At 39.1% G+C, this 12,091-nt stretch overlaps 1 protein-coding gene across 1 annotated transcript in view; it reads right to left on the bottom strand.

The window, feature by feature from the left end:
* LOC140933586 (ubiquitin carboxyl-terminal hydrolase 47-like) overlaps positions 1–10,853 on the bottom strand; it is a 75,988-nt gene extending 65,135 nt beyond the window's left edge. The window contains exon 1 of the mRNA XM_073383191.1: positions 10,764–10,853. The gene's annotated coding sequence lies outside the window, so the exon portion shown is untranslated. The remainder of the gene's footprint in view (positions 1–10,763) is intronic.
* Positions 10,854–12,091: the final 1,238 nt, after the last annotated feature.

Raw genomic sequence — 12,091 nt, forward strand, 5'->3', positions numbered from 1 at the left:
AATATAGCTTTGCCAGTTATTATATATCTGAAATACTTTCAATAAAATATTCTGGGTGATTATTTAGGTGTTGAATTCCACCTTTCTAATTTCAAAGTGCAAGTCTGCAGTAGAATTGATGTGAAACAGACTTAAAAAAGCAATCGCCATTCCCACCAACATCATATGGCACTAAGCTTAACCCTGCAAATCTATCATTTAAGCAAGCTAAGCTGACTTACGACTGGAATTTTTTGGAAGCATACCTCCTCACAATGCTGAACCATTGTCAGAAATATCATGATGTCTAATAACTGATTTTGTTTCTGTAATTGAGCTATACACATTTCTGTAACTGCAACCATCGGGATATCTTGATTTACACTTGTAAACCATCATGAAGGACACATATAGCAATGTTCAGTGTTATACCAATGGAACCAATTATTGTAATTCTTACACAAACTGTTAATAAAAGAGGTGCTAGGAAGGCTATTTAAAATGCAACATTTTAACCTGTGTCTTGTGGTTCTTTTTTTCAACTTTCTTAGGACTCTACTAACAGGAATTCGAAAGGTTCCCTCTCTCTTATTCTTCTGTGCCTCCTTTGTTTAGTGATTCTACATTAGTCGCGGCAAGATTCTTTACAGACATCGGCATTTAATGGTTCACTTACATCACACCTCTCAAGTTCACACTTCTCAAGGAAATCATTCATCAAAGCCTTAATCTTCAGTGGAATGTGTGTGCGACTCGCGTCATTAATTTTTTTAGTAGTTTGGTTTATGTATTGGTCAAATCGAAGCTTCAACAACCCCCCCCCCCCCCCCCGGGCATACCCTGAGCATTTGACACTTTTGGGTCCCGTCAGGAATTTGATCCCCATGCTTTAGGGTTGGAGAATTTGAACTGCACCTTCAATTTCATGTAAAATCTTTGGCGTGGCGAGCTATCATGGGGGACATGTTGTTAGAGGATTTTCATGGAAAAGATTGTGCCTTTGTGGCCAATTGGTTGCGAGGAAAGGGCTTAAACAAGCTTTGTGCTGTATTTGAAGTATTTAAATTTTAAAATTTTTAATATTGGATTCAGGCTTTGAATATATGAATGTATTTTATTGTTGCGTTTACAATGAAATACAATACCTATATCGGCGATTCAATACAACAACATAAAATAAAATAAAAAGCTCAGGTCAACTACTTTGACCTACTGCAAGTATGTTAATTAATAAGGTGAACGATGATGCATGTCAGTGAAATGGTCATGATGTAGTAATCTCAATAGGTGGGATCTTTTTTTATAGAATTCGAATGCTTTGTATGTTGCATGACGAAGAAAAGCTGAGCATTCAGTGACCTTGTAGCAGCGATTTTCGCCGCTTTGCACGAGACTTTTGTTCGTAGGAAATACGCTAACAGTGTTTCTCAGTTTTTGTTACATAATTTATAAATATTTTGTTCGACAACTGAAGGTGTTTCTGCCGTCCTTCTGTCATTTTTGTGTCTGTGAAATGTCCCCGGGGTGGGGGCATTTGATCACCTGATCAATGGACCCTAGTGTGGGGCATTTGAACGGCATTTTGGCCTGGGTAGGGGGGAATTTGAACAATAATTTTCAAATAAGTCAAATGCCGGGGGGGGGGGGGGGGGGGGCGGCATGTTGAAGTTTTGATTTGACCGATACATTAGTTTGTTGATTTCAGTGACTTGAGTGACGCTACCGTGGGCTGGTTTATAAGTTTTTCCAAATACAAAACATAGAGCTAAACTGTTAGTTTGTCCGGTGCTGTAAATATCACAAGTCATGATGAAATGGCGCCGTCGAGCTTCACATCTTGGTAGATTTACTTTGTGGCACAACGGCCGCCGAGCTACAGAACTCAGTAAATTTTCTTTGTGGCCGAGCTAAACAACCCGGTTTGATGCAGGCGCCAGGAGTCACACACATTTTCCAAAGACATTGATGAACCATGCTTAATCCAAAGTAAAATTTTACTGAGCGTGTTTTACTTACCGACTGCAGTAGACCTTCTGCAATCTTTTGAAGGATGAACGCTTCTGCTTTGGAAAGTTAGTAGACCTTGGAGATGAACGTTGGGGGTTACGCCAGGGGTCCCCCAGTTAAGGAAATTTGGCCGAGTGAGACTGAGTACCAATTTTTTTTCAAAACAAGTATGGCGTAGAATGCAGATATGAAAGGACGATGAGTTTTTGTTGGGTTTTAAGTTTTACAGCATCCAAACATCAAGAAAAGGTTTTCGTGAACTTTTTTAATGGAATTTTTGGACATCAGGAGGCATGATGTATGAACAGTTAATGGCGGACTTCACTTATAAGCTTCATGAATTTTCGAAGGCAGCACTAAAACAAGGAATCCGGAATCTGGAAACGGAAACAACGGAATACGGAATCAGTGAGAGAAGGTTCCAAGCGATCGATTTGAAAAACAAAATAGTAGCAATGACAATAAAATAAACAAACAGATAGAAAAAAAGACATAAATCAATAAATTAGCTGAGTAGAGGAGACTGCTGTATCACTAGAGGAGTTGATTCTGGTGAAAGGACTCTTGATACCACTTCCGGCAATGAATGCAAATTCTCATGGGACAGCAAATAACAAGGAGAAGAACGTCATTGACAAAAACTAGTTCCTTAAGAAGAAGGTAAGTTATATGGAGACAGACTTCGTTTAAATCGACAGAGGCGTCGTTTATATAACTGAAAGGTGTCGCCGTCAAGTTTTTCCTGAGTGCCTTTTTTGGGTTGTCTTCAACAGTGTTCAGTTTTATTTATCAAGACAACTAACTCAAGAGAACCATGGCATTGTGGAGTCCAAAGAGAAGAGAGAATTGGGCAGCATTTGCTTGATTCCGCAACTGATTACATCAAAATAATGCGCCCTGTTTAGCCTGCGTAGCAAGCGTTTCCGTGCGAGTTTGTCGAGAAAGATGGGACGAGAGCAAAAAAAAAAAAAGACCATTTTTTTTTTGCTCCCGCTCTGCTCTGGCTCTGCTCCCGCTCTAACATTCGTGCTATAACTCGATTGGAAACGCTTGCTACGCAGGCTACACCATGTTTAATAAGCCTCTTCAACAAAAATACGGATGTCAACGTAAACTCAATTACCGGTACACCAGTATCCCATCAGTATTCAGCTTGGCGAAAAAGTTGAACTTATTTCTAAAACACCGGAACTGTGGTCACATCACAGGTCGGTCATGTGTTGAGTATTCAGTTTCGGGACGATCACGTGGTGTGGTCTGATGTAGGTATTTCAAATTAAGCTGAAATACCACTGCTCTAAGCCTATCAAATTGCAGAAATTTCTCATGTAGTAGTATAAAAAGCAGAACAAAATCGCTGTCGTGAACTGGGTGTTTTGCCAAAGTTTCATAGTAAAGCCTTTTAGAAAATAAATGAATATCCAAGTGCTGATGACTTTGAAGGCAAGAAAAGACTTCTTGGTGTTTAAACAGCGTGATTTATTATTTGGATGTGACACAAATAGAGTAATGGAAACGGCTTGTTTTGACGCAAATGTGCAATAGGCACGCAATACGTGCTAACCTAAACAAGGCAAGTAAACAAGCGAAGCAAGGTGAATGTCTGCCGTGCGAATGTCATTCAATACAACATATTCTCCTTAATCGTTTTCGTAAAGTATTCCAAAATCAATAAAACATGTCTTCGGAATCTCACGCAAAAATGTAGTACTTTTTAAATCCTCAACACTCCAACGCGGATTCACAAAAAAAACTCTTCTGGTATCTCCAATTTGAACTTGAATTTGCATCACCATATTGACACGAGCAGACTTTAAAAATAGAATACACTCCCACGAAAAAACCTGAAAACTTAGACAGTACATGATCAAAACATGATCGTATGGCGCTGAAAACGTTGTCAATTTCGGGTGTCGATAAAACCAGGAACACGGAACATTTTGGAACATGCCAGAACATGAAAAAATACAAATAATTTTCATGAAAAAAAATATAATAATGATAATAATAAAATTTTTGTAAAAACTAATAATAACGTAAAATAACAAAAAACCGAAAAAGAAAGAAATTAAGAAAATGAAACTCGTATCATCTCCGGGTATGAGAAAACAATATTTTGTCGCAAATCATTTGTGGGGCAAGGGTCCATGCAAATGACAGCTAGAGTAATGAGTGAAGGTTTGCTTCTAAATTCAAAATATACTAGGGGTACCTCCCGGCAAGTGCCAACGAGGCGAATTCGTTTATCTTTTGTGAAATGTGCCTATTCAGATCTTCGCGATATTTTTTTTTTCGTAATTTTAGAGGTTTAAAATGGATTCCGCTATAGAAAAGGATGGCACCCAACTTCAAAACAACAACTTGGCACATTGTAGATTTCACTGTTTAATTATTAAACAATAACAGCATGGCTTGAAGCTGAGCAAGTTAGTACTTATGTTTCATGGAAAATTCAATTGTATCAAAAACTATAAACGTTAGAAAGAAAAAGATAGTTCAAATGAGGCCTTTGACTGCTGAAATTATAAACAATAGTTAAATTCTGAGCGACAGCATCATTAGGAATAAGAAAAATGTTTTGTGTGGTAATATACGTAAGAAAAAATTGGTGTGAAGTAAAATGTGTGAAAAGGGCAAGAATATGGGGCGGAATGTATCAGAGGTATAAAAATATCAGCTTGAATAAAATACAAAGATCTAATGTGCGAGTGTTACAGGACAAAGACATAAAGATAGCGGTCATCGTAAAACGCAGACTGCGGACTGCAGACTGCAGACTGTGGACCAGGGGTAAAATGAAGATTGTGTGTAAAATGCAGACTGCAGACTGAGAGTAAAACGCAGGCTGGGGTAAAATGCAGACCAAGCATAAACTGCAGTCGTGGAAGGGTTTAAGGGCCAAAAAATCCCGCAAATACATGTAAACGAACACTACTTGACGACATCTGCTTTCACAAATCCATTCAGGTCTTTCTTCTCTAGAACGTCGTTGACGACCCAAAAACATAATCGCAATCTTGAACTTTTTTTCCGTCCGAGAGACCTCACACTTCAACTTTAGATGCGAAGTTTTTGATATACTTGATCAGGGACCATGAATTGGTACAACCCCGACTTCTACAACACCACAATGTTTACGCTTACTAGTAAATGAAAGCTGCTGACCCAAATACTGTACAGGAAGAATTATGGCAATAAAAAAGGGAGTAAATCATTCCAACAACAAAGAAAGATGTTCTACAGGAAATTTGGATGACCTTCTAGGAAAGTATTGCAAATCAAGGTACACAGACTTAAGCTGTTCGGATGTTCATTGAAACTTCTGGCGAATGTGCAATGCACTTTGACTAGGAAGCGACGTGTGTAACTGCAGGACCTGAACAATTGATGAAATCAATAATCGATGGCAATTGATAACAATCGATGACAATCGATATCAATTAATCGATTGATATTGATAATCGATGGACAATCGATCACGAAAATTTTTGTGATTATTGATTATCATCTATTATCAATATCAATCGATAATCGATGGGAATCAATCAACATAATAGATTGTTAATTATCAATATGCAATATCAATCCATTACCTATTCAGTTGAACATTTCAATTGTCAATTTCATCGAGTACTAATAAAGTTACACATTTTGATATCCTTGCTTTTTATTTGGGAATTCCGCACGGAAGATCGAGGTGGACATGGGCGTCTGCACAGACATATAAAGAAAGAAGAAGAAAAAGAAATAACAATTATCTTAATCGTGTTTGAACGACGACTGCGTCCCAGGTCAGTTGAATCTTCGTAATAAACTCGAAGCTAAATTGATCAAGTTTGTACCACTGACAACAAGATATGTTAATAATTGTCTTAATTATTTGTGCTGTTTTTCACGGAGCCACTTCGATGAACAGTTCGCAAACTTTGCTACTGAGGTTTAAGAATAATATACGATCTGCGTACACTCCCGTGATACCTGAAGATACGGACTGGAGACATGAATTTTGTGCCAATCGATAGCAATCGACAGGGACCGCACAGAGGGAGGGACTAGCAGGGCTTTAGCCCCCCCCCACTTTTTTGCAAGAATAAAAATAAATTTAACAAAAAATAATTTAACAAAAGTAACGGGGTGAAAAATAGCAAAAAATCGTTAATTCGAAAGTGACCAGAGTTACTGGCAATGACAAACGCTCAGATAAATAGACAGAATGAAGCAATAGTCGTTACAATTGTAAAATATTTTTTCGCTTCTAACCTAGCAGAAGTAAACGTCTTTTAAATCGCTTCCTTTTCCTGCGGACCTCTCAGGAAAATGCGTTGTTCCATAATTGGTCAATTTCGATCCAAAGTAATAACTGGGTTTAGTTTATAAGGCGATTCTCAAACAAATTGTTTATTAGTTTCAACCTTGATTTTTTGAAGATCATGAAGTTATTGTTTCTCTTGTTATTGTGCGTCCTGATTTTAGCTCGATAAGCGCGAAGTCCGTCTTTTGATGCCAGGCTTCACGGCTCGTTGAGCATTCCAATTGCAAGTTTTGTTGAACGCGGTCTGTTTATAAAAACATTTTGTCATCGAAAGTACCGTAAAAACTCGTGTATAAGCCGCACCTTTTTGCCGAAATTTTGAGTCAAAAATCACGGGTGCGGCTTATACACGAGACCATTGCTCTCAAAGGGAGTAAACTGGCTTGTGGGGGTCACAAATTGAACTGAAAACCTTCAGTAAATAAAGATTAAACATATTGAAACCTGTTGTTGATCATTGCTTTCAGTAGAAGTGGTGGCTCCTAAAGGAGCCGTTTGTTTGCATCTTCAGGTTCTATACCTGAATCTTGCTCGCCAGTAGTTCTTTTAAGCGTTTCATCTGCGCTTTGTTTGAGCAGTTAAACTCTAACTGGCACGGATTCTCCATTCCTCCGCACAGCTGCTTACAGTGTCGTCTGCGACCGATCACTTCAACGCTGATTTCCCCACTACGTGCTACCTTGAGGTCCATCAATACAGAGTGCGTTGTGATTCCTGGTGGCATGACCAGCATGCTTCAGCCTTTGGATGTGTCCATTAACAAGCCCTTCAAGGACCGCATGCGGGCAAAGTGGCAAGACTGGATGTTGGCTGGACAGCACAACTTTACTGCCGGGGGTCGCATTCACAAGGTCGGGCTTGACGAGATCTGCAGATGGATCAGTGATGCCTGGGACGACATACCACCAGAGATGATTGCCAAGTCGTTTCGCAAATGCTGTATCACCAACGCATTGGATGGCACAGAAGATGAAGAAATCTGGGAAGAGGAGTCGGACTCAGATCCATTTGAAGATCTTGATGAAGTAGATGGTGACGACCAGCTGTATTATGCTGATCACTTCGAACGACAACTTGCAGAAATTGACCCTGAATGCTTTGAGAACATTTTTGGTGAAAGCAATGGCGAGGACTTTTATGGTTTCTAAGCAACTACAACAGTTGTTGAACATTGAACACTGGTCGATAGAATGAACTTTAACAGTATATTAATGCTCATGTAAATAGTTTTTGCTTTTCTCGTGAAAATGATACCGAACCATGTTGTACAAGATTTCGCTTTGAACAAAGATTGATGAGCCGTACTTTCAAACATTGTACAATGTAAATCAGTTTTTTGCTTAAACAAGGAATTTCGTTTTCTAATATCAAGATATCTGTACCTGTTACTTGTAAATATATTATTCAGTTTTGTAAAATACAGTCTTCACAAGTCCAGCATTTGTTTACTTGTGTCCTTCTCTGGTGTCCAGACTTCCCTCGTCAAATAAACGCGTGGTTACTAAGCAATCGTTTTGTAGCATTCTCCAGCGCTTTATTTTCGTTCCATCGTTCCATTTTCATTTCAACTGTGGGCTTTAGCAATGAAGAGGACTGTTGTCTTTCGCAGGAAATGGGGAAATTGATTAAAGAGAACCTTTTAAAAGGTATTTTCAGAGTTGATTAACTTATTTAAAATGTCACTGCAAATACACAACATTAAATTTCCTCAAGGTTATTTGTGAACATTTTGATGCGCGAACAAACGATCACCTTTTTTACAAAAGTGCATTTTTGGTTTTTTTTTTTTTCAAAATCATGCTTGAAAGTTGGGGGTGCGGCTTATACACGAGTGCGGCTTATACACAAGTTTTTACGGTACTTAAACCGCAGAATTGTGTATAGCTCTGGTCATCAAGGAACATTCAATCCGGCGGTTATTACGAACAAAGAAGTGCACGTGGTACACGGCAACATAAATACGAACGACGAGACTTCACATACCACTAGTAATGCAAAGAAGAGATCTCTTAAAATTTCTGATTACTTTTCCAAACAAAATGGAAAACCTTCTTTATCTGGTGAGTAAACTCTGCATAATTTTTGCTACTTTTTTCTGAATCTGTTCTATAATTGAATTTTCATTCACTAAATTATTCTCAGTTACCGTTTTGTTTTGCCGTGTAAATATTTTGAATGAATAATTAGACAATTATTGAACTCGGCTTTCGTATGATATGAAGACATACAGATCTCGGAGGGTGTTATCCACCGGGCTCAAGCCTTCGGCTTTGGCGGATAACCCCCTCGATCTGCATAACTCTTCATATCATACTCAGCCTCGTGCTCAGTAATTATACAGCCTTGAGTTTAAGGCAGCTCAAGCAAATCGTTGGATTTCTGGCTTATTTATAGTATTTATATATACAATCTATGATATTTCAATTTAGTGATGGTGAATTTTCAGACCCGATAGTAACATCACTGAAAATGTGGAAAAAAGTCAATAGTTTTATAGTTATTCGCATTCTCCGTCACTTTAGAGAAATTGAATAGAAATCCACAAGCATGCCCCCCCCCCAAAAATTTCCTTCACGCATTCTTCTTTAGCCCCCCCATTCAAAAACTTGCTGCGCGGTCCCTGATCGATGAAGTTTGCGACCACCTAAGTGTGATTATCAATTGATCATCGATTGGCCGATGCCAATCGATGCTAATCAACAGTAATTAATCGATTGTCATCGATCGATCGATTGATTTTCCGATCATCGATTTTCATCAATTGTTCAGGTCCTGGTAACTGATACCGGCTAGCTTTTTCACCAATTTGGAGAAGAAGGAGCACAAATGTTTAAAAACGTCTACAGTCTTTATTATGCATTTTTCACCCAGCCTGCATTTTACTCTCAGTCTGCAGTTTGCATTTTACACTCAGTCTGCAGTTTACCCATGGTCCGCAGTCAGGCAGGTACAAAAGTTGGACCGGATCAACTCGGACCTCCAGTCCGGGTCGGATCAACTCGGATCGACTCGGACCAACTCGGATCGACAAAAAAAATAAAAATAAAATAAAATTGGACTCGGATCAACTCGGATCATAAAAAAAAACAACTCGGATTATAAAAAGAAAAATAATATCAGTCGGTATCACTTAACTTTCACCCGCCATTTTTTTTTTCTCACAAACTCGTGGTTGCGTAAATTAATTTTATTTTTATTTTTATTAGTTTTAATGATACACTAGCGAGCAGCACACATACACTTCCAGTGAACATTTTTAACTTGGAAGGAGGAGAAATCATGCTTGCCCGGGACAACGAAAATTTCCGTACCCAAGGCGAGAATTGAACTCACGACCCTCCGAATACTATATGTTTATCGGACGTTCCAACCACTGAACCGGAGGGTCGCGAGTTCGATTCTTGCCCGGGGCATGGAAATTTCCTTTGTCCAGGGCGAGCATTGTTTCTCCTCCTTCCAAGTTGAAAATGTTCACTGGAAATGTATGTGTGCTGCTCACTAGTGTATCATTAAAATTAAGTTTCAGAAGTCCTGCAGAAAAAAAAAAAACAAACAGGAACAAACAAACAAACACTCTTCGGTAACTATCTAAATGCGATCAATAGACCAGACTTTTGATGCTTTTCTCATAAATAATTCAGTGGTATAATAAATAAGCAAATATATACGTTCTAGGCGACTGAAACTATCATTTCTTTACTGTCGAACCACAACCATGAGTTTATAACATGATCCGAGAGGAACTGGCACCAGTAAAACAAATGGCGCCTGAAAGCCACGGAGAAAAAAGGATGATCTGGCCTTTTTTACCCTCCAAATAGGTTAAACTTTCAGTTTTGCTGATTTAATTTAATTTTTTTGATTGCTCCGAGTTGATCCGAGTCAAATTTTATTTTATTTTTATTTTTTTATTCGATCCGAGTTGGTCCGAGTCAATCCGAGTTGATCCGACCCGGACTGGCGGTCCGAGTTGATCCGGTCCGACTTTTGTACCTGCCTGTCCGCAGTCTGCAGTCTGACCGATATTATAATGATAGTCTTCAAAACAAAAGGTCCGCAATTCGTTGCGTTCCTCATGGGAGTTTTGGGCTGTCTCAATGTAAATCGAGCAGCATAAAAACATACTGGTTGACAAAATCTCTCAAATAAATTCTAAAATAAGAGGTCAGCAAATACGTTACATTCGAAGAGCACGCTGGTTCTGATAGAAGTTTTGTAGAATATAACCCTATGCCTTGATCAACTACCGCTTAAAATTCAATTAACAAAGGAAAAGAGGACACTGAAAACCCTGGTTCTGAGTCGAAAAGCGAACACGCTACCTCAATGTAGAACAAGCTGGTTCTGACAAAAATTTGAGTGTAAAACCCTATCTTTTAAAGCTGCTGCTTTAAACGCAATTTATAAAGCAAACCAGAGTACTAATTGTCCTTTCAAACTAGAAATCGTATTAAAGCTTGCTCACCTGTTAGGTCCTCTTGAACAGACAACTTAAAACCGCACACAGCGAATCACCCTATTGACCACTCCAGAAAATACCGTAACATACCATAATGCTCTTTGTTTGTCACCCTAAAATTTTGCATAAGTTTTAACTCCCAATGAAGAGAAACCAAAAACAATGATTATGATTATGCAAAATTTGGGGTCGTTAAACAAAGAGCATTATGGTATTTACTTCGGCAGAGCGCGAAGTAAAGGAGTTACCTTTCTCTGACAAGATTGGGCATGCAAAGTCTGTAGGTTTTCGGTTTTATTCGGCTATTTGACGAAGTGAGAGCCGATTCAGTTCGAGATACCTCGAGATCACTTCGATTTCTTTAATTTATTCTTTAAATTTTTCGAGGAAGAAAGAATTATTTTGGCTTTCCCGGGGGGTCAGCACTCGTTAACATCCGTCGAAAGGCCGTCTTTCTCAACCTCGTTCCCAGGGTTCTCTCCTACCCGCCCTAGGAACCCTGGGAACGAGGTTGCCTCTTTCTTCGGTCGGATTTCGTAAACGTATGACGTCACGCTCGCCTCGAAGTTCAATATGTGATTCATCTGCACTTCGATCGTCTGTATCCGACTTGTTTGATTTTTGGTGAGAGATTTTGTCCCACTTTTTGGATCATTCCTCGATTGATTCCAATCAATTCAAACAAGAAAATACCACTGCCTCCGTGTGAAGGATGTTTTGATGTTTCAAGCCTCTTCTTACTCCGCGGGGAAAAGGACCTTTCAGTGGATGTTACTGAATATCATCCTTTGAATGGCCCCAGATCACCAGGCTGTGTATCTAGGTGACAATTATACATTATCACTTTCCTTATTGAATACATGTACAGTGTAAAAATCGCCATACTTATATTTCACACTTGAGGAGAAGGATCAATATCGTTATTTATTATCTCACTATTATGTCATTTTACCACATAAGGTCAAGAGAATGTGCCAAATATGAGGCTGAAATAATAATATTATTTAATAATATTTCTGTATGATTTCGTTAAAATGACTGATTACTAGGTTTTCGCCTGGCGCCGGGCACAGCCTGGCACCAGGCCAGTCCAGTGTCCAAAAAGGAAGGGGGCTTGCCGTCTTGGTTGGTTTAGCTGGATAGCCCAGGGACTGCCCTATCAGTGGGTGGGTGGATCAGGTCAGGGGGCCAAAATAAGTGGGGTAGGGAGGGGGCTATTTTGACACAACCCCTTCAGTAAGCAGCAGTGTCCACTAGAGGCTTTGACTGGCAAGTACCTTGTTCTTAATTTGCCTTAGCTACTGAGCTGAATCAGGCCTCTGCTGAGAATGATA

Source organism: Porites lutea, chromosome 4 (genome assembly GCF_958299795.1).
Source record: "Porites lutea chromosome 4, jaPorLute2.1, whole genome shotgun sequence".
Classification (NCBI taxonomy): Eukaryota; Metazoa; Cnidaria; class Anthozoa; order Scleractinia; family Poritidae; genus Porites; species Porites lutea.